This window comes from Grammomys surdaster, unplaced genomic scaffold, assembly GCF_004785775.1.
Source record: "Grammomys surdaster isolate TR1022 unplaced genomic scaffold, NIH_TR_1.0 191, whole genome shotgun sequence".
NCBI lineage: Eukaryota > Metazoa > Chordata > Mammalia > Rodentia > Muridae > Grammomys > Grammomys surdaster.
Genome location: NW_021604636.1, coordinates 15,408,070 through 15,430,304, shown reverse-complemented (window position 1 = coordinate 15,430,304; position 22,235 = coordinate 15,408,070). Strand labels below are relative to the sequence as shown.

Below are 22,235 nucleotides of genomic sequence, written 5' to 3'. Positions count from 1 at the left end.
GAGAGAGAGAGAGAGAGAGAGAGAGAGAGAGAGAGAGAGAGAGAGAGACTGACCAAGAGCAGAAGGAAGAAGAACAGGAGGAGGAAGAAGGAAAGGGGAGGGGGAGAGGAGAGAAGGATGATGAGTACATGGTAAGGAGAAACAGCAAGTGTCTGGGGTACGGTGCTTGGTAGGTAGCCAGGCTAGTAGTTAGAAGAATAGACTAGGATTTACCCCCAGTAGTTGTCAAAGCCAAATAAAATAACCATAGTCTAAGTCTCATTTATTTATAAGCTAGTAGAAGATGAGCTTAAATTGATTGTATTACATCTTCTGTAAAATAAGTACAATCGTCCTTGCCTCATTAGGTTACTGATTCCTTTTACCACAAACATTTACTTGTTTATTTATCTGTGTGCACATGAACACATCCTTGAACCTCTGGAGGTCAGAGGACATCTTGTGGGAACTGGTTCTCTCTTTCTATCACTAGGCTTCCTGAGATTGGACTCAAGTGATCAGGCTCAGTAACAGGTTTCTTTACCCAATGAGCCAGCACACTGGCATTTTGTAGGTGACTGAGAACATTGTGGTAATAAAAGTACTATTGGGAGTGGTGTACACAGGACTCAAAGTTAGAGGCTGTTTTTAACACCAGTACAGGATCTAGATCTGCTTAAAATGATCCATTTACTCTATTAGGCCTGTTCCTGTCCTGTAGCCTCTTTCACTTGTGTTTGAAGGCTGATGTCATGGGGCTTCTTTACTTTCCAAAGTGAGATTGTGCCATGACCAGGATGTCTCCTAAAACCTAGTCAAAGGCCACTGAAGCAATAAGGACTCTGAAGCAATGAAGACAAAGAATTCCTTGGCAGGGACTTTTCCCTGTGAATTTCTTAAGCATCAGAAAACCTTAACTATCGTGTCAACTAATATATGCCTTGTCATCTACCCTCTGGTTTATAGGGGAGAGAGAAACCCTTTCCTCTACTCTCTGTTTCAGGAGCTAATGTCTGAGTCAAACCATTGGAAAGAAGACTGATAACAACTGTTATTTGCCTGCTAAATAAACATGCATTCGGAGGCTGGTGATGACTGAATCAAGGGCTTTGCTAGAACTGGGGCCTTAGACATTTGAATTAGTTATGGTTACTATTGCTGAGAAACACAGTAGCCAAAAAAACGTCAGAAAGATAGGTTCATTTGTCTTAAGCTTCCACATCACTATTCATCATTGAAGGAAGTCAGGACAGGAACTCAAAAAGGGTAGAAATAAGGAAGCAAGAGCTGATGCACAAGCCTTGGAGGAGTGCTGCTTACTGGCTTGCTCCTTGTGGCTTGCTCTGCCTGGCTTTCTTATAGAACCCAGGGATGGCTGGTGCACGGTCTGGATCCTCATATATTAATCACTAAGAAATGTGGGGAAAACTGAGGGCCTACGTGCAGGTGCGTGCATGCATTGGGCAGTGTTGTTCCCGCATGTCTGCCATGGCTCATTTGGCTGGAACGGCAGCTTAGTATGGCAAAAGCTCACAGGATCTTGACTGAGTCAGTTCTGTGCATGGCACCTGGTGGGCAGTAGCCAAGGGAGACGAGGGTGGAAGAGAGGGCCCTGGCGGCTCTCCGCAGGAAGTGCTTGCTTGTTATACTCGCTTGGCTGGAATGCTGCTGCTTGTCTGAAAATGCGGCCTTCGCAGCAGAAAAGCAGAGAAGCTTTCCATGGGAGATTAGACGCTATGGCTCGATAGTTGAGACCGTCTACACGCTTAACCACGGAGGGCCCTAATGACATGAGGAAGTCTAGGGTTCTAAGAGCTTTATTGACATGGCGGATGATAGACTGTCTGAATGTGCACCCCCCCCCTTAGGTCAGGGGGGACCTGACTTAAATAGAGAGGGCAAGGGAGGAGGATCACTTAATTAGCTATGCCCTCTGGCCTTTAGGTATCTCATTAATATGTTAATCTCTCGAGGCAATGGAGATCTTAGGCTGAGTGTCAGGAGTCTGGAATCCGGGGGTGTGGTGAGATATGTGCAATGGACACCAGTTGGACACCGGCTATCTCTAAGCCAGTGCTCTACCGGAAACCAAATCATCCTTTCACAGCCTCACAAAGAAAATGTCTTCAGGCTTTTTTACAGCTCCATCTTCTGCAGACATTTTCTCATTTGAGGCTTTTTCCCCTCGGATTACGTTAGCTTGTATCAGGTTGATGTAAAGTCAGTCAGCAAATCCATGATCCAAGTGGAGGATGATAAACAGAACTGAGCAGGCAGAGAAAAGAAGAAGCCTCTTTTTTTTAGTGTGGTGATTTTAGGATGCCGACTGAGAAATATTTGGTAGGGATATGTGGGTCTGCGTTCTGCCCCACCCCTGGGATGTGGAAGCGCCACTGTGGAGATGAAACACGGCGAGGTAGACTGAGTCTCTCTCTCTCTACTCTACCTCATAGAGCAAAGGTGCTGTATTGCTGTAAGCCTGCATGCTTCCTCATACTGCCGGGGTGGAAGTCATTCCGGAGGACTGCCAAGTCTTTGAGCTGGAGAGAAGTTGTTTTGGTTTCCAGATCTTGCTTGGGTACTTTAAACAAATACCTGGCTTATTACCAATAATGTTTTAAGGCAAACTGGGAAAGTCAGGAGGAATTCCAAAACTATGTATGGTGATAAAACTCTGCTTTTAGAAACATAATGGCTGCCTAACAGGATCTAAATTGCTCGGGCCACCTGGGGCATTGTGTGCCACTGTACTGATGTTCCCCTTGGACAGAGCAAGCCCTGGCAGCTACCATGCTAATTTGAAATGCGTGCCAATAAATCTCTTGATCTTGAGAAAACATTTCCCAATATTCAGGAACTTTCCCATTGTTCCGCATAGCTTTCCCTAAAGGCCACACCAGGTTTTTCTAGACCCCTAGACGCCCACATAACCTTTTTGCTTTAGGTGATGGCAGGTCACAAGTAAGCCACAATCATGGCTCACTGGGATTTAAAAAATTATTCCCAGGACTTTTCTCCATCTTTGTAAATAAAGAAAGGATCCTAGAAACTGTGTATCAAGAGGAGACCTGTGTGCAGCTGTAGCACTTGTCCAATGACATTGTCACTAAGACGCTCTGAGTGGCAAGCTACAGCCACAGAAGAAACGTCAGCTTTAAGTGAAGCCAGAGTAAGTTTGGGAGCTAGGGCAACCACCCTTTCCAAGTTTACCGGCTGCTGCTGCTTGAACCTGACTCTCCTTAAAGACATATATTCTGTGATCCATTGTCACTGGGCTTGCCAGCTTGCCTTTCCCATAGTATCCTCATCCAAAGTGACCATCTTATGAGATGCCCCCACAAAAAAGGCAGGGTTTCTCAGGCCTAGCAACTTGAGTGATTTTGTGTAATCTAATCTCCTTTATAAAATGGCTACATACAGTGACACATTAAATGATTTATCTAAAAATTATCCAAATTACTTGAACACAGTTCCTTTAAAAAACAAAAAAGTTTAAGTCTAGTAATCTGCAGAACTAGGCTGCTCACCTTGGATGCCATGTTTCAGTTAGAACAAACACAGCCATGTATTATTCATCTGATAATCCCAGATTGAATTGTTTTAGACCATTGCTTCTCTAAAGAAATGTACAACACATAGTTTAGAGGCAGGGCATACACCTGCTGACCCAACTACTTGACTCTGTCATTGTAGTGTGGCGTTAGCCTTCGACAGGTGTGAATCAATGGGTGTGATTTTGATCCAGTAAAACTTTATTATCAAACCAGATCACGGATTGAGGTTGGACCCGGGACTATAGTTTGCCTGGACTTTGTTTGTCTCTAGTTATCTAATAGCTTGTAAGGACATAAAACTTTTTAAAAAGGGGTCACTGTGGCTTTTTTTTCCCCTGTGCTTGGTTCACATAGGCTATCTATCATAAAGTATCTGTCCATGGGAATCATAATTCAGAGGATAAAGACCCTTAACAAAGACATTTATCATATCTGCCAGTGAAAAGAACTCAGTAGGTGAGCACACTGCTACTTTATTCTTGTTTAATTCTTCTCAAATGGCCAAGCAAGATTCTTCTAGTAAAAAAGGAGGTGGTTTAAGTGGCAGGCCTCCAAACTTCCTTCTGGAGATTAAGAACGTGAGGTGCTCAAAAGGAAACACACAGGAAGGACTAGAAAATACCAAACCTGAGGTTATTTTAAGCCAAACCATGTTGCGAAGTCAACAGTGTCCAGTATGCTCAGATACTAAGAAGCATACACAAACAACCTACAAGAAAGGCGACCACAAAAATGTGGCTGCTGAATCTCTGGCAGGCTGTGTTTAAGGAAGTAACTATCTACAGATACAAGATGGGGTCACCATTCTTCATGTCAAGTAGCTGACAATGTTTATGTTTATCAACATTTTATTTGTATGCGATTTAAAATATCGTTTTCAAGAATTTTTTTGAACTGAAAAAAAATCAGAGGAAAGGGTGTAAAAATTGTGTACGGAGCCTCTTCATTGTGTAACTATAGGGTTTCAGTCCCAGAGCAATCTAAAACTTTCTAGTCTACCTATATTACAGAGGCTGGCTGAGCATATTGTCCCAGAGACCTGCTGATCCATGACTGCATGCAAACAGGCTGCCATCGAGTCAGACTGGAGTCTGAGGGTGGTCATCTAGACTTGTAGAAGGTTCATTGTCAGAGTCCTGACTGGACTTTTGTCCCAGCAAGACTGACCTGCACATTTTCAAAGTGGGTACAATTAGTGGTCATTTCAACTACATTTATTTCTATGCTGCCACAGATTACGAGTCACCTTCAGAAAACAGCTAAAGCTTGAGTCCCAGGACACTTACCTTTTCAAGTAGCAGGACTATTTGGGCAAAGTGTGAGCTGGGAAAGGCAGTAGGGAGATTCCTGCCCAGCTGACAGTCTGCAAGCCTCCAGCATGGAGGTGAGGTTAAGGTGCTGTTGAAGGATTTGAATACTAACTTTTAGTTGTGGTTCTGTTGAAGTGGACATTGGCATCCTCTTCAATGACTGACTCGTGGAGCTTTCTGCACAAAGTAGCCATTTTTTACCACAAAGCATCCAGGAGGCCCAGAGTTGAGACGAAGAACCCACCTTAATTTTTCCTTCATCAAGGTGAAAAGTCAAGGAAGCTTTGTGCAGCTGGACACCGAGAGAGAGGCTTGTAAGGTTGTGGCGGCCAAGAGGCTTGTAAGGTTGTGGCAGCCGGGAGGCTTGTAAGGTTGTGGCAGCCCAATGAGATGGTCTGTGAGCTGTTGCTTTTAGAAGTGTTGGAGGGTTAGTAGTGTTCACTCAAAGAAACTGCAGGCAGCTATGGGAGGAGAACTAACCCTTTAAACCAACTTAGATTCTTGGATTAGGTCCCTATACAAAGAGACAGATTAACAAAAGAAAAGTACGCCTAGTCTTTTACTCTAAGTTTTACATGAAACGAGATCCTCCAGAAAGAAAAACCCAAGGAAGCAGGGAATCTCTGCATGTTTTTTTAAACGTAGGTTTCATGTGTAGTAGACACTCTTACAGAATGATACTGAAGAACAAGGGTGGCCTCTTGGTAATGAATGGTGGGTTGGCCTTGCCAATGTTTCTTGGATAAAGTTCTCGGAGTCCTTTGAGAAGTATGAATGTTCCTTTACCCTAGAGGATGGGGAACCTTCTCACATATAAGCTTATGACCTATTTCAAAGAAGAGGAGCTTGAGAAGCTTAGAAGACGTCCCCTGTTTTATAGCCTGCTTCAGAGCTGCCCAGGAATGGGATGTTAAGAATTAATCTTTCTGTCTCTGTTGTTCTCCTATGGGCCTGGGGCTACACTTATGGGTAGATATACCCATATCTCACAGACAGCAAACACCCACAGTTTAGATTGTCCTTGTGATTTTATGACCTTAAAAGATCAGCCTTGAAGACAGAACCCCCAAGTGTTGGGTTTCAGACCTGGGACATGCAGCTGACATGCCTATTTAACATATCAAACTATACCTGGCCTCCAAGTTCTTCCAGGAACCCTCAGTCCCTACCTGTTAGAAGCAAAGTATGGCTTGCATATCCTGCTGTCCATTCTAAACTTTCCAGTCCAGGGGCTGGGCTTCCCCTCCCCCAGAGGCTTTTCCGTATGTAATCCAGACATTTTGCTGCCCCTCCTTGAAATTTTCTCTTTCCTTGCCAGACCCCATCTGCATGATGACTCCACTGACCTCCTCCTGTGAGATCAGAACACACCCAGAGCTGCCACCAATAAGCCTACATTTATGCTTTCCATTCGGCTTGAATTAGCTTACACCATTGGCAAAGAAAAGCTATTACCAAGGTTCTGCTAAAGTCTTAGTAATAGTAGCCAGAAGCATGTGACTATCAACTCAAGGGATATGTGATGAAAGGATTCTCATTTTCCTATAGGTACTGAAGTCTGGGAACATTTCAGTTATACTTGGTAGTGTTAATACATCAACTTTCCCCAAGGAATTTAAAAGTACTTGTTGCTTTAATTTTTTTCAAAACCTATTTTTAAAAATGGTTCTTAAATACTTTAACCTCCCTTTTAGCCCATGACCCACCAGAAGTAGTGAAAAAGGAAGGATAAAGTGGAAGTGGACCGGTTTAGAAATGGTTCTTTAGAGCAAATCTCATCCGTGTTGTCCGGAAATCAGCAGTTCAGTTCATAGGTCAGCAGTGTTAGGTTGACCCACTCACAAACACTTCATGGATACACCAGCAGTCCAGTTCAGTAGTGTTGGGATTGTGGCAGGCGTGGCATGATCTAGCATAAACAGCTAGGCCTCAGCCAAATCAACATTTGTTAGCAGGAGGGACCAAGGCCAATAGGAGAAGTTCTTGGCTGTGCCTCTCTCAACGAAGAGAAGATCAGTGACAGTGTGTGACCAAGAAGTGTTTAGCTATGCAAGCTAGCCAAGTCCCAAGCTCCAAGCTCCTCTCACAGTCTGTTGAGTCCTATTTATACTACCTCCAAACATCATGGGTCCTCCACAGGTCTTGCCTCAGCACTTGAGTCTGACGTAGCAAAACCCCACATGAGTCTATGTCAGGTGACATTACCCTGCCAATCAGTCCAGAGTCTGAGAAAGCAGTAAGAAACTGTAGGGCACCACCAGAAGTTTTTTGTTGTGTTTCTCTCTATGGAGTCCCTACAAATGGAGCTCAACTACGCAGTGTAAGGCAACCCAATACAAGTGTTTCGTTATTGAAGAATCCTTCATCATGTGTCCTTTTACATGCTTGCTTTAGCAGAACATCCTTTCACCTGTGTCTGCTTCAGGAAAACACTCCTTCACCTGTTTGCCCAGCAAAACACCATCCAACACAACTGACTGTACAAGGAACCTTTAAGTGTCCATTTCAATACTTTCTCAAATGAAATAAGAACTTATTTTTTGCCAAGTAGTAGTGATGAACATCTTTAGTTTCAGCACTTGGGTGGAAGAGGCAGGCAGATCTCAGTGAGTTCAAGGCCAGCCTGATCTACTGAGTGAATGGCAACCAGGGCTACACAGAAAACCCTGTCTCCAAAAACCAAAAACCAAAAGCAAAAGAATCAAAAACAAATGAACAAACAGAGAAACAATCTTATTTTTTCCTCAGACAACCATTCACCTAGTGGCTGAACAGGCACCTCCAGAAGGCATTAATAAACCATCCCCCTCTGACCCTGCTTTCATGAGAAGATAACAAATGTCTCCACACATGAAGTCTGTGATAAAAGGTCACACAGTCTGCATATAGCACTATAGCACACATAATTAACTACAATACAGAAGATACATTTCTGAGCAATGCCAAAATGTTAAAATTTTTAACTTTCAATTGAGAATATACACTACAGCTGGCTTATGCAGATAAATATTATATTTCTTGCTTTTAGGAATTGAGAGTATAATGAAGTTAACTTTGCTTATGCTTTTTTGGTGTTGTCTTGTTTTCCTTTTTGAGAAAGGGTCTTATATAGCCCAGGCTAGACTAAGACTCTTGAGGATGACCTTAAATTCCTGATCCTTCTACCTCCACCATCCCAGTTCTGGACACCACTACATCAAGCTTAAAAGAAGGAATCTGTCAAACATCTGTGAATTTGTCTTTTCAAAGTGAACAATCAACCATGAAGTGAACTTCCTTTCCCACTCCTTTCTGTGCAGACCCAGGTATCTCTCCCTACCCACTCAGTGCCCCGCCTTATCACTCTAGCTCTTTCTCTAAACCTTAATGACCGCTTTGAGACGCTGAAAGATCAAGACCTTGTTGGCCTTTCTCCTAGATGGAAAATTTTCCCAGCTAAAGGCTCTTTCCACATTCACAGCTACAGCTCAAGCTATTACAGCATTACCCCTGCCTGCATTGTGGTTGACTGGCATTCATCATGTGACAGATCTTGAAAGACTTAGCCCTGATCCATCTTTCTTGCAGCTAGGCTTAACTTTCACCTTTGAAGCTCAGGTTTCAAAGGTGGAGGCCCTGGGTGTGCCTATAACACTACCTCAGCTCTCCTGCTGGCAGAACTCTGGGCTTGCCTGAGCCCTCAATCCTGACAGCCATGCAAATGCCACACATTCCAAGGCCTGTCTGTCATCACTATCTGGCTTGAGATTGTGCAGTTGCTGCCCAAGGCCAGCTTTAAGCACAAGCTTCAGCAAGCATGCTGTCTCCTCTGCTTTGGGTGTCATTATCATTTCCAGAGCAATGCACCCAGATTTCCTTGTCCCTCGAAATTTGATTCTACTTACTCATTGAGTACATTCTGAAAAACATCACCTGTAAGAGTCCACCCTTCCTGGGACATCATGCCACCTGCTGTGTCTCCATTCCTGGTAGGATATCATTTTCTGTGACACTTGCTGGTTTCCTATTGATGCACTTTCTTGGGAGTCTTTTCTTGCAAATGTGGTTTAGGCTCAGGTCAGCTAGTTTGGGAAGTTCTTCATTTACATATTATTCACAGCGTTAGAAAGTCCCTAACTGTGCTACTGGGTGAGGTGAAACCTGTCACTGTGTTTCATATCACTAAGCTATCAGAAACCATTCCAGACGTTCTTGCTGTAAAATCATCTGACTTCTCAGAATTAAATGCTACTTTACTCTCTCATGATGTAAATGTAATGAAGTCATTTCATCCTAAGCTGGGCAATAATTACTGACTTACAGTCTTTGCTAGTGGTCCTGACAGACAAGTTTGACTTTTAGTCACACTGGCAAGTTGCTTCATGTTGTCCCACCATACCCCTCCCCTCCCCCTCTGGTTTATTTCTGTCTGTCTCTGTCTCCCCTTGTGGGGAAAAATTAGGGCGCTGCAGCGGTGGGGTCTGAGGAGGCTTTCGTGCTGCAGCTGGTCCCACATGCAGGAGGAACGTGTATGATTCCAGCGGCCTGGAAGCTTTGGAGGAGGCAGGCCCCAATAACACGAGGAAGTCCTTGGTTCCAAAAGGGTTTATTGTCATGGTGGATAGTGGATGGATTTGGATGTACCCTGTAAAACTCAGGGCAGTCCCAAGTTATATAGGGAGGGAGAAAGGGGGAGGATGGGGGAGGATCTGGGGAGGCATGCTTAATTTGCTCCGCCCTCTGGCCTTCATTAGTATGTAAATCCCTAGGGCCTGAGGCCTCTAGTCTCACCCTCTACCTGTATACTTTGGGAGGGGCTGTAATGGCCGGCCTACGTGACTGAGTTTTATGGAGACTAGACTGTTTTTCAGGACCCTGGGTTCTAGGGGTGCACTGAACTCCTGCCGGTCTCACGCAGAGTCTTGGGGTGCTAGGCAACTGCTCAGCCATGACCCAGAATACCCTTACGCAGTCCCACATCCCCTCCCTCTCAAATTTAAATGATATAGTGTTTTTAAACAAAGGGTTTATAAAATGTTTTCCAAATATTTTCTTTCTTGTTTTGGCTGTGTCTTACTCTGTAATCCAGGCTGGACTCAAACTCAGGGCAATCCTTCTGCCTCAGCCTCCTAAGTGCTAAGATTGCAGGAACAAGAACATTTTTTGAATCCATTTTTTTTTTATATATCAGACTTTACTGAAGATTTCAAAAGTTGGTGAATTGGAGGAACTTCTTCTGGGTGGTGAAACTTACTTTCCACACTTGTCTCCCAGTCGTATGTCCCCAATCTTGCATGCCCACACTCTTTATGCTGTCCCCTGAAAGTCAGCCTTTCTGTATTCCAGGAAACCTATTTAAGTCACAGTCATTATCATATATCTTTGCGATTTAAAAATGCCTACTGTACTGCTCAGTGCCCCACACCTGCTTAATTAACCTGTATGAGAGCCTGGGCTCAGTCCGGAGTACCAAAAGAAAAAAAAAAATCACAGGCCTAAGGGAAATTTCAGTTTGTACAATTATTCTGCAAAGGTACTTATTTGTCAGCATCTACCAGAACATAAATATGACCTAATCATTTCATTGTAGGCATATGCTCAGCAAAAATGCACAGACGTAGTCACCAAAAGAAATTTAGATTATTCTTGACAATTAATTCAAAATACTTCTATCTGGAAACTATCCACGTGTCCATTAGTACAGTGGATAAATATTGTGATGGGGGCACATAATAAAGATTTAAAAGACACTTTGGACGTTGGGCCTCCACAGGAAGCCTGAATAAAACATACAAGTATAAAGCTGGGCAAAATGAGACAGATGTCCAGGATGTGGTGGCACATCCTTTTAATCCTAGCACTAAGAGGCAGAGGCAGGAGGGATCTGAGCTGGATGAAAGTCAGCCCTAAGTTAGCCTCTGCTACATAGTGAATCTTCTTGTAAGGAAGCCAATATTGTGTTTCTCTAGATTGTGCAAGGTCCTGAACCCCAATCCCCAGCTCAGAAAGAAAAAAGAAAGAAAGAGAGAGAGTGAGAGGGAGAGAGAGGGAGAGAGAGAGAGAGAGAGGAAGAAGAAGAAGGAGGAAGAGGAAGAAGAGGAGGAAGAGGAGGGGGGAGGAAGGGAGGGAAGAAGGGAGGGAGGGCGACAGAGAGATGCAAACACATAGTGTATGCCGTGTCCAGTTACATGAATTACAACTAAAGACACATTGCTGTGAGAAGCACCTTCACAGGGAAGGAAGTAATAGCAATGGAAGGGCACTTTGATGCTGGCTGAAGGTATGCTCAGCTGTGGAAATTCACTGAACACTATATGTATATTATACAGAGAAATTTTCAAGCAGGTTGAGCCTCCTCCCTTTCCTTGAGCCTCAGGGGCTGGCCCATGTTTGCCTTTGTCAGGACTCTGCCCATCAGAATTCAGTGTTTGGATTCCTCACCATCAGCTCCAAGCCCTTTAGTGCTTTGTGGTTTTGCTAGCATGTTAAAAGTAGCTCTTGTCTTGGCTTCTACCCTTTCTTATTTCTGATTACAGCAATATGGACCCTGATTTTTGATTTTTGTTTTCTTTCTTTCTTTCCTTCCTCCCTTCCTTTCTACTTTTTTGTTTTGTTTTGTTTTGTTTGTTTTGGTCAACAGCCATCTTGCCATGTACAGCCTTTTTCCTGATAACCAAGACTAGACTATTCAGGGGACCTCAGTTTTGGGCAGTGCCATGAGACGCTGGGAGTGGTCTCCCCCCAGCAGCTGGGGACTCTGGGTTATAAAGCACACATCCCACTTCCTCATCTAGTGAGAACATGATGTCCTCATTCTGCTTATCTGTGCCTAGAGTCAGTGAGTTTGTATAACACAGAGGAAACACTTTGCAGATCTGTCTCCCTGGTCAGGGAACAGCCCCGAAGCACAGCGCCTTCTTCCCGGGAGAAAAGCAACAGGCAGAGGGTGCTTTCCAGGGCTCCTTAGTCTCATCCAGCACTTTTAACTTCTTGTCACACTAGATCAGCCCGGTTTGGCTGGGTTACCTTAAAAATGTGGCCATGAGTCCAAGATTAACATTATTATATCTCAGAAAAAAGTGCATTCCCACAGTGTACTCCATGAGTTTCTCCCCATAATGACAGCAAGGGATTGTGTAACTCACTGATTAGAATAAGAACTCATAAACCCACAAGACATGCACATGGAAATACAAAAGTAAAAGAGGAGGGAACGTTCTTAGCCACAGTGGTATGCTGATTAATGGCTATTATTGTGTCACATGTGTAAACATAAAAATCTATGTTTTACATGAATCATAAAAGTAGATGCAGCCAAAACTCATCAATGGTGCTGAAACTTGTGGGTGTAGATTGATGGGAAACAGTGCTTGTGTTTTCTCTGAATATCTCCCTGAATACCCAACAGTAATACACAAAGGTCATCTGATCATACAAAAACTGGCTGACACCAATTTGACCACATGATGTAAGTGATTGGTGACCCTTTAACAACAAGGAGTAGACACCTCCTGTGTGCCTCCAGGGAGGGTGTTCTGAAGATAACACACCACTGGTGTGACAGTCTTGCTGTACATGCACAAGGGGACCTTCGTTGTGAACAGCATAGGGTGAATTAAGACAAACTACCCTCAAAAAAGTCAGTGTTGTGAAAGAGAAGGATAGACTGAAGAATCCTTCCAGGGAAAGAGCCTGAACAACTGAGAACCTATGATCTTAAATTGGATTGGGAAAAAAGGAAAAGAAAACCATCTGTGAAGGGCACCATTGAGATGTGGGTAGAATTTGAACGCAATGGAAGAGTCACAGTATGAACAGCAGGAATAGCTCCTCTGTACTTGATTACTGGGATTGAGATTGTGTGGTGGTATGTACTTGTTTTTGGGAATATTCACTGAAATGCCTTCAAGAGATCTTCACGATATGCTCAGCTTACTGTGAAACAGTTCGATAGAAGGATGGATACAAAGAGTCAGAATTGATGATATATGTAGAAAATTATAACCACTGACAAACTTGGGTGAAGATTCAGCTTTCTGGTCAACCCATCTTGTTCTTTTAAAGGTTGCTATTATTTCAAAACCAGTTAAAAATAAGTTCCCCAAATCCTAAAAGTTCTTAGAGTGTAGGAAGGCATAAAATTTGGAAAGTCTTAAGTTTCTGCTCACACATTAGCATCATCTGTCCAATGATGACTCCTGTCCCTGGAGGCTAAAGGTAGAGAAGCTCTTTGCATTGTCTCCCCACAGTCAATGCATACCCCACAAGATCTTCAGTAGCCACTTTCTGATACCCTACTTCTTAGCCTTCTTACAAGATGTTCTTTTGAAACTTCCAAGGTCTTTTTGCTTTGATAAATTATAGCTGGGTCCCTCTTGCCCTGGCCTTGCTTTTCAGACATGCCTTATGAGGGCTCAAAGACTTTCTACCTCCATTCTCTCCCTTAACCGCAGAGCTTTAGGGTCAGGATATCTTTCCATCTCTTCCTGCTTTCCTCTGGGCTAGAAATTAGTGCCCCCACCGAAGCAGCTACAGGCACAGCACACCCCATTGTGGTTGGATTTTTTAATAACTCTATTTGTTCTGATGATCTGGACAGCCCCCCAATAATCAAGATAGAGTTCAGTATATTTATTTAATCATCTTTAGTAAAATTATTGGGTGATTACCCCTAAACTATTTTTCTATGCTAGATTGGCTATTTCCCAGCTGCACTTCCTGAATTACTTGCCAATAGTTGACCTATCTGTGCTAGATTCATTCCATCTGGTCATTTCATGATTCTCTGTTTTCTCTCCTCCTCCTCTCTGCCTCGTGGTCCCTACCTGCAACCCTTCTGCCCTGCCTACCTCTATTCTCCCCAGTAATTGGCTGTCAGCCAATTATATCTAACCAGTCAGAGAATAAAAATGAGCAAAGTTTACACAGCGACATTTGGCCTAGGTGACAATCTGGTCATCTGGACTGCAACAAAATCTTGGGGCCCAGTGTTTATCATTTGAATACACAGCAGCACCAGACCAACCCCCAACCCCGCACTTCCTTACCCTTCATTCAGATCTCTTCAACTTCCCTTTTGTCCCCACTTAGCCATATTCCCAACTTCTGCTTTGATGACTTGGTATTAGGAACTCCTCAACCTGGTATATACACATATGCATGCATCATGTGTGTATATATATATATATAAACATACAAATGCACTTATATGTACATGTTCTTTTTCTTCAGTTTTATTCTATCTATCTATCTATCTATCTATCTATCTATCTATCTATCTATCATCTATCCTTTATTCCCATACATCATCATCTCTATTTTATATATCTATATTTGTCGTGTTTTCTTCCCTTATATAAAAGCATGTTTGGCCCAGCAGTGACTATGAAACTTAGAAGCGTTTTCCAGGCATCTTGTAAAAAGGAGACAGTGATATTTGGGGTAAGAGGTTTCAGGCATCCTCTTGGAATTCTGGTAGCAACATGATGAGGGAGGAGGTAACTCTACTCAGCTGTCCAGCTCCAGCTGTCCTCAAGAGGCAGGAATGGGATGTATATGATATCCAGCATTCAGAAGCAGTAGTGATTCTGTTGGTCCTCTAACAAAGAGTTGTCCAGGTTCTCACAGGCCATGTCCTTTGCTCCCGTCTTATATCTATGTATAAGTCTTGACTCAGCTGATTCTGTGAACTCACTTCCTTTCAGAAACATCAATTTGCTCATGTCACTGAAATTTGTATCATTTATTTAGTAGGTCCTGCTGATATGAATTTTTAAACCAAGAGTCTGATGTTCAGGACACAATTTAGATAGAGACAAAGAAGTCTCGGGTGTGTGTCCTAGCCAGATTTTTACTTCCAGTTCATATGCCTCAAGACTATTATATATTATAAAGTTATGCTTTAAAGTTTTTGGTTTTGTTTCATTAGTATTGTGGACTTTGCAGGCTATTTATCCATAGCCGAGTTGCCATTGTACTGAGTGTCAGAGTGTAAGGGGGCTCTGCAGCTAAAATGCAACTGCCACACTCTGTGAGGCCTCTCAGTAAACTGAACTGACTGCTGCTTGCACATATGTTATTCTGATTTCTTTACACTCCTTAAAAAAAAAAAACTCATTCCCTTCGCTCCCCCAGGTGACCTTGGAGCTATTGTGTGCTGTAAATCCTTCTGTGAAGAGATAAAGATGTTTCCTGGTAGAGATTTTTCTGTTTGGCAGTCCACCTTGATATTTTAACATTGACCTTTGTGAAGATGAAGGTTTTTTTTCCCCTGGACTGCAGAAAATGAGTCATTAGAATGAATAAAAGAGAGTGCTTTAGAATTTGTCTGATCAAGGACCCAGGGACGCGTGTGTTTGTCTCTTTACATGAAAGCTTGTGTAGGTGTATCTGGGCCAAACATTTTTGACATTCTCGTGTCCTGAAGAATTAAAAATGTTACTTTTGAAAGCACAGAACAGCACGTTGGAACTGTGAAGAATGAGCTATTCATGTCTCAGGGGCACCATCTGCGTGACTCTTCAAATGTGGGCACCCTGAAAAGCTTTGTCCCTGGAGAAAGCCCAGCGTCCCACTCTCTGCTTACTGAGGTGATGTGTAAGGTGCTTTTCCTCTGTCCCTCGATGTCATGGCCTTTTGAGAGGCTGGCTTGAGGTAGGAGAGCTCTATCCATGTGCAGAATCCCTGGGAATAATAACATACTGCTTGACTGAAAAAAGAATGTGAATCCTAGCTGTCAAAGCCAGAATTCCAAATTAAAGTGGACAGGCGCTCCTTCGTTTGTACGTAAATAGGTCAAAGTAAATATCTAGAGGCAGAAATAGTGCCTACTGGCCACTGGTGAGATTCTCTCTCTCTCTCTCTCTCTCTCTCTCTCTCTCTCTCTCTCTCTCTCTCTCTCTCTCAATTTTAGCTAGTTTGTTTTCTTCATTCCTTTCAGATGGGGTAAGGGTAAGGGCAGACCTGATGGAAGGAAAAAAGTTATTCTAAAAAATGTTCTAAATCTTCCACGGATGCTTCTGTTACTGCCTCACTCAAAGTACTTTTCATTTGCAGTGTAAGCCTTTTAAAAAAGATCTACTTTAAGAAATCATATATGATAGCCAAATCTTTCAATGGAGTATATCCAAGTTTTGTGATCATAGAATAATACATGCCCCAAATGCAGCAAAATTTTATTATAATTAATATGCATTTGTTACTTTGGCCTTCAAATACCAATTTTCTTTGTTGAAACAGTGTTGCAAAGCATCAGTGCATAATATTTATTGAGCTAATTCCATTTGGCTTATTTGAAATCCATACATATTCCCAGAATTATATAATAGCAGCAACTCTTGCAATTGTGTGTTCAGGAAACAATATAACCACTCTTAATGAAGACAGAAAGTCACACTCTCTCTCTCCTGACAGTAAGATACTTGGAAGAATTTATTTGTAAAATTAGAAACTCTGGCTGTGCTATTAAGATGTAATAAACATCCTCCTGGTTTTAGTTGGAACCACTGAGAACACATGATTAATGCTGAGAGCCCAGAATCTCTCTCACACCCTGGGTTGAAGTCCCTCAGCAAGTCTGCTCATGGCCTTGAACTGCCCTGTCAATTAGAGCACTGTGCTCCCCAGGCACATGGAGGCTGCATTGTCTGTGTCTTTTGGAGCATGGCACAGTGTTTAGCATGGCACTTAGCACACAGCAGGCATGCCATGCTGCCAATGACCAGCATTTACACACTTCTTGCACCACTGGGAAAACGGACCCTTGTTGTGTAGCCTTATCCTAGTCTTCTGGCTCATTTGTGCTATATGTGTGTCACTGTCCACTATGAATATCACTCTCTAAACACGTATCAACGGATTTTTGCCAGATTATCTTCCTGTGTTTATAAGGTTTTTGTCATTCAGACAAAGCACTTAGGACTTGGCTCTCATGTTTCTGAAGCGACAGAGTCACATAGAATAATCTCTGAGAATTCCCCTAGACAGGAGTTCTAGGGGGTATCCAGTGATATCCCATCACCAAATAGCTGTCTCTACCTCCATTCTCATGGGCACATTTAAGTTAGCAAGTTCCAAATTTAAGCTTCAACATATCATTCTTGTCTTATTTTCTTCGATGGAGTGGAAAGCTTACTCCTCCTTCCATAGCCTTTCCACTGTGTACTTATATCAAATCAGCTGCATGACCTTCCAGCCTGTCTGTCTGCTTTGTCTTTCCATCAATAACTTCCTGTTCACTAAGACTGGCGAAGGCATTATGGCTTATTTAGAGAGACCATTGTTTTTTCTATATGTAATTTCTTTTCTAAACAAATCTACCCTATGCATTGTTTCTGACCATGTCTTTGAATTACATGTGAATGTAATCATTTCTATTTATTATCCTTTGGAGCATTTCAAAGTACATCCATGGGTGTTTGCTTCCATTCTTCAGCAAGCTTCTATGTTTTGTCAAATAGTGCTCTATGCTGTCTCAAATTTAAAGTCTCTTCTTTCCAGTCACTTCAGGTGACACCTTCTGTCATTTCTTCTTCTGAATTTTTATTCTTATAACTCTGTCTCAATTATTTCTGTTCCTTCTTTTTCATGCGTTTCTTGATATTTCATCCAGGCTGACGTGGTTGCAGTGTTTTATGTAAGAATAGGTTTATCTTCACATGGAAATTTGCCTACTAACCTTTGCAATAAGCTCTTAAATACTGTGATTTCTGTCATTGTGTCTAATTTACATATTTGTCTTTGAGGAATCTTTCATAATATCACGTACACTGATGTTCAGGAAGAATTTGTGCAAAGCAGTAACATTTTAAAGGGTTTTATCAACGATCATGTGGCTATAAATTATAGAAATCCATATTAGACACAAGAAGCAAAGAACTTTTTGCATCACAATGCATCACCGTTGAAAAGCAGCCGACTTCTCTCTTTTCAGTGGAATAAATGCAACTGTATCTTTCTTCCTTGGATTTGCAGATCCTTAGCTTCTCTGTTATTATCTGGTTGCCATGTGTCCCTTATACATCTCCCAACCTGAGTAACACCCCCCCCCCCCGCAGAAAACAACTGAAGTGTTACCAGAGGTATTAGAAATGAGACGCCCAGCTCCTCCCAGCTTAGCTCCACGTCCGGCTACCGCCTGGTCCCTGCTGGGTATCCTCCAGGCAAGTCTCTCTAGCTAGTCCCCGTTGCATGTGCTTCTAGCTCCAGTTCGATCGTTCCTATAACCACTAGTTCCTTCACAGCCATAACCACCCGGTTGTTGGTGGACCCACCTTCCAGTAACCCAGTAAATCAAAACTCTTGATGCTTAAAGTTAACCGATAGATTTATGCATATCCAAAAATCTCAATACACAAGATACCCACACAATTTAGAAGGTTATCCCAATTACCCTAGCCGTTAGATTTCATATCTACCTATTTACTTAATGCCACGCAGGTCCACATCGCGGCCATTTCACCTTTTCCCTCTTTCCCGAGACTCTCTGCGTTCCCCCACTCTCTCTGACACCCTTAGCTCGGCCTCCCTTTTTCCTGTCCAATCATAGGCCTCCCACTGCAAATAGGTTGGGCAGGGAATTTTCTGCCACATTGAGGAGTAGGCCATATTCTCAGAGAAATCTGACTTAGCGCTTCAGTCCATGCTACTACCTCTGGTTCCTCAAAGCATTGAGTGGGGTGCATAGGCTCATCCACATCTAGTCTCTCATTACAGATATCTGGAGCAAACTTCTTGAATAGCAAGAAAAATAAGATAGTGAGTAAATGTTAGACATCATAGAAAGGGATACAAGCTGGCATGCATCTTAAAAAGAACCACTATCATTGTGACTGAGATTCAGAATGACTGTGCTTTGAAAAAATGACTCCTTGAAAAACAGGAAATAATCTGAGGATGCGGTGTAGCCCTCAAGAACATGTCTTGCCAATGCTGTCTTCATGTGTGATCAATAATGACAATGGGAAAGAAAGGATTTTCCAGCAAATGTATGTAGTCAACCCCCATCTTATAATACTCCATAGAACAACTTCAAAAGAACCAAATGTGATGAAAATTATTAAACAGTCAAGAAAGGTTTGACTGTTCTCATATGTGAATCCAGCTGTCTTGAGGTGTAGGCAACAGTAGAGCAAGATCAGGTGTAGGCTGTGTTACATAACATAATCATACCTCAAATATGAAAACTGTTTTGTCATATGGCAATTAAAATTAGGAAGAAGGAGGAAGAGGAGAGGAGAAGGCAAAGGTGAAGGAGAAGAAGAGAAGGAGGAGGAAAGTAAAGGAAGGAAGGAAGGAAGGAAGGAAGGAAGGAAGGAAGAAAGAAAGAAAGACAAAATAAAGAGAGGGAGTGATGGAGAGAGGGAGAGGAAGGCAGGCAGGCTGGGCCTATAGTTCAGTTGGTAGATTTCTTGCTGAGAATGCTGGAGATGCTAGATTGGACACCCAGCGCCGTATCAACGCAGCATGGAAGCATGTGCCCATAATCTCGGAAGTCAAGCAATAGAGGCAGGAAGAGCCAATGTTCAAGGCAACCCTTAGCTCATCTAGAGGCCGAGCCCAGCCTAGGCTACATAAAACTGTGTCTCAAAATGCAAAGATTTCAGAAGTGGTGTGGACCAGTGACTAGCGTGTGCCTCTCCTTTCTCCTACTAGTTCAGTTAGTGTACTTATCCTGTCATCTTGCCCCTTACCCTCCTAGCATGAATACTGTGAGATTTTAAGCTTGATGATTGAACTGAAATGAAATTTGGAGTCTGGGACAGGGGGAGAGTATGTTAGTATAGGAAGAAAGGGGGAAAATATATAATCAATGTGCAGAATGGGTAAATATTGAAGGCATATTATTACCACTCTAATATTTTTTCCAAAGCATTTCCTGACGTGCATATAGGAATGTAATTGTCACCATGTTCATTGGCCACAATGACCATATAACTTGATTTAGCCAATAGGATGAGACAAGGATTAGCATAAGTCACTGAATACAGAAGCATCAAGTTCTGTCTCATGGATTTCCTACTCATATGACAGTATGTGGGTTGTAGCCTCTTCAGGGTGGGCCCTAAAATGGAGACAGCAGTCACTAAGTAGGACATGTAATGTGAGTACGAATAAACATTAATTACTTCTGACCACCAAAATTGCAATATGCAGCATGAGACTTGGTAGTTTATGCAATCTGGCTTATGATGCACTTTGTAAAGTCATTTGTAAGTGTACAATCTCTTCTGGACTTACCTCATAAAACAGGATTAAAGCTTCTCCACATCTGAAGATATGGGATAATAAAGTCACAAGATGATTTTCAAATTTTTTCTCCATTCTTTCTTTTATACTCGATCCTTCTATCTTGCTGCTTATTAAACATTGGCATAAGTTCCTCTAAACTCATTTATAAAAGCATTATTCATAGATATATGAGAATTGAATTGCTTTTGGAGGTAGAGGGGAGAAGGGAGGGGCTAGAGAGATGGGCACTTTCTCCTTCACTTCTGTGCAGCCTTACTTTCTGATGCTGGAGGTGACCCTTTGAAGATGTTCCTTCAGAATAAACTGCAGATGTGATTTGATTTTAGCAGTAGGAAGAAACATACCTATAAACCCACAATTTGTTTACAAGCTCTGTAGGAGGCTTTAAAGTACAATGAGTTTCAGAATAAGACAGATTTGGGTGTGACTCTTGCTCTCTTTTGTGCTGTTTCCTCAGCATCTCAAGGCTAGTTCTCCAGAAAGTGAGCACATTAAGCTTTGCCCTGTTGAACCACTGAAAGGCTGGATGGAAGCAATTCAATTTTGTGAAGGCGTTATTTTCATTCTCCCTTATACATGCAAGGCTTCACCTAAATTTTAGAAATTTTACTAAAAAAAATTTTTAAGTGGTTTGTTTCTCTGTTCCTCTGTTTAATAAGTGAACTCTAGCTTGCATTTAGCTGCTTGAATAGAAAGACCCGAGTCTCCTGGCCTATATGCGGGTCAAGCTGCAGCTGAGTCTGTGAAGGTCTTTGTGTTTGGAGTTTCAGGAAATCCTCTTGGATTTACGGAAAGTTCCTCCTTACGCTGGACTGAGCAGCTGGTGGGATTCATTTTTCTTCTTTTGACATTCCAAGACCTAAATGTTTCCGCTTAGCTCAGCAAAACGCAGCAAAGCATATCAAAAAGTAGAAAACTGTGCTTTGGGGTTTGCACTGCAATTGATGGGGGAAGCAGTATAAAATGCCAGTATGAAAAAATCAGGACCCTGTTCTACTGAGGGCTTCCCTTGTGCAGGTGATGGACACTGCTTCAGGATGACAGACCATTTCAAGAACATTTCCGCATCTCTGCGATGGGGTGAGAGGCCTGGCTGTGATCCTGATGTCACAGACTTTCCCACCATCAGAGAGAGGACTCTGGAAAGAAACCGTCTAACCAAGGCAGCTGTGCTCCTCAGTGTTCGAAAGGGCATGTGACTCACAGAGTTTGAAACCCACATGCACCTGACCTGTGAGCCTTTTTAGTCACTTAACAGCAAGGTTTACTTACCAGGCAGCCAACAACAACTGGGTGTGACCAAGCAGCCATGGCATTGGCATTTCCTAGTTTGCTCCTTTAGAAAGTATAACCCCGTAGCTGTGGGGATGAGCAGGCTTCTGAAAAGGAAAGCCCTGAGATTATGATTGCTAGAGGAAGCCCCTTGCTTCATCTCCAGACATTTTTCTCTTCAAGATTTAGCAAAGTACTTAGAAACTCGAGGGAGCTCTAAGCTAAGTGTTCTTCTGAGGGCTCATATCCAAGTCTATCACTGGTAAATAAGATGGATCTACGTTGCCACGCCCACTTGTACACCAGCCCTGTCCTGAATGAAACAAAGTTGAGAATCCAGCATAAAAGCACATATCAAGTTGATTTGAGGTCAGCAGTTCAGAGAGTGATCTACCACCATAACTAGTGAACGTTTCCTGGCACTTTTGTGCAGCAATAATTTGTTTGCACCTCTTGCTGTTGAAGCAAGTCAATCATGTCAGTCTTGAAGTGAGCTGGTACCAGGAAGTTGTAATGGTTGATTTTTTTCCCTGACAACTTGATTTGATTTAGACTCACCATGGAGACACACCCCTGAGCATGTCTGTGAGGGTATTTCAAGAAAGGTTGAACTGAATTGGAAATATGCATCCCGAATATGGGGGTTCACACTGATGAAAAAGAGACCGTGGGCTAAGCACCAGAATTCTCTCTCCCTTTTTGATTGTGGATACTGGGTGATCAGCTACCTCAAATTCCAACTACCATGCTGTGGTGGTTTAATGAGATTGGCCAGCAAGGCTCATATATTTGAATACTTGGTCCCCAATGGTGAAAAATTGTTTGGACAGATTAGGAGGCATGGCCTTGAAAAGTAGGTGTGTCAATGGGGTGGGCTTTGAAGTTTCAAAAC

At 42.6% G+C, this 22,235-nt stretch overlaps 1 pseudogene; it reads left to right on the top strand.

Annotated features, from left to right (window-relative positions):
• LOC114622712 overlaps nucleotides 1-20,948 on the top strand; it is a 54,062-nt pseudogene extending 33,114 nt beyond the window's left edge.
• The last annotated feature ends 1,287 nt before the right edge of the window (nucleotides 20,949-22,235 follow it).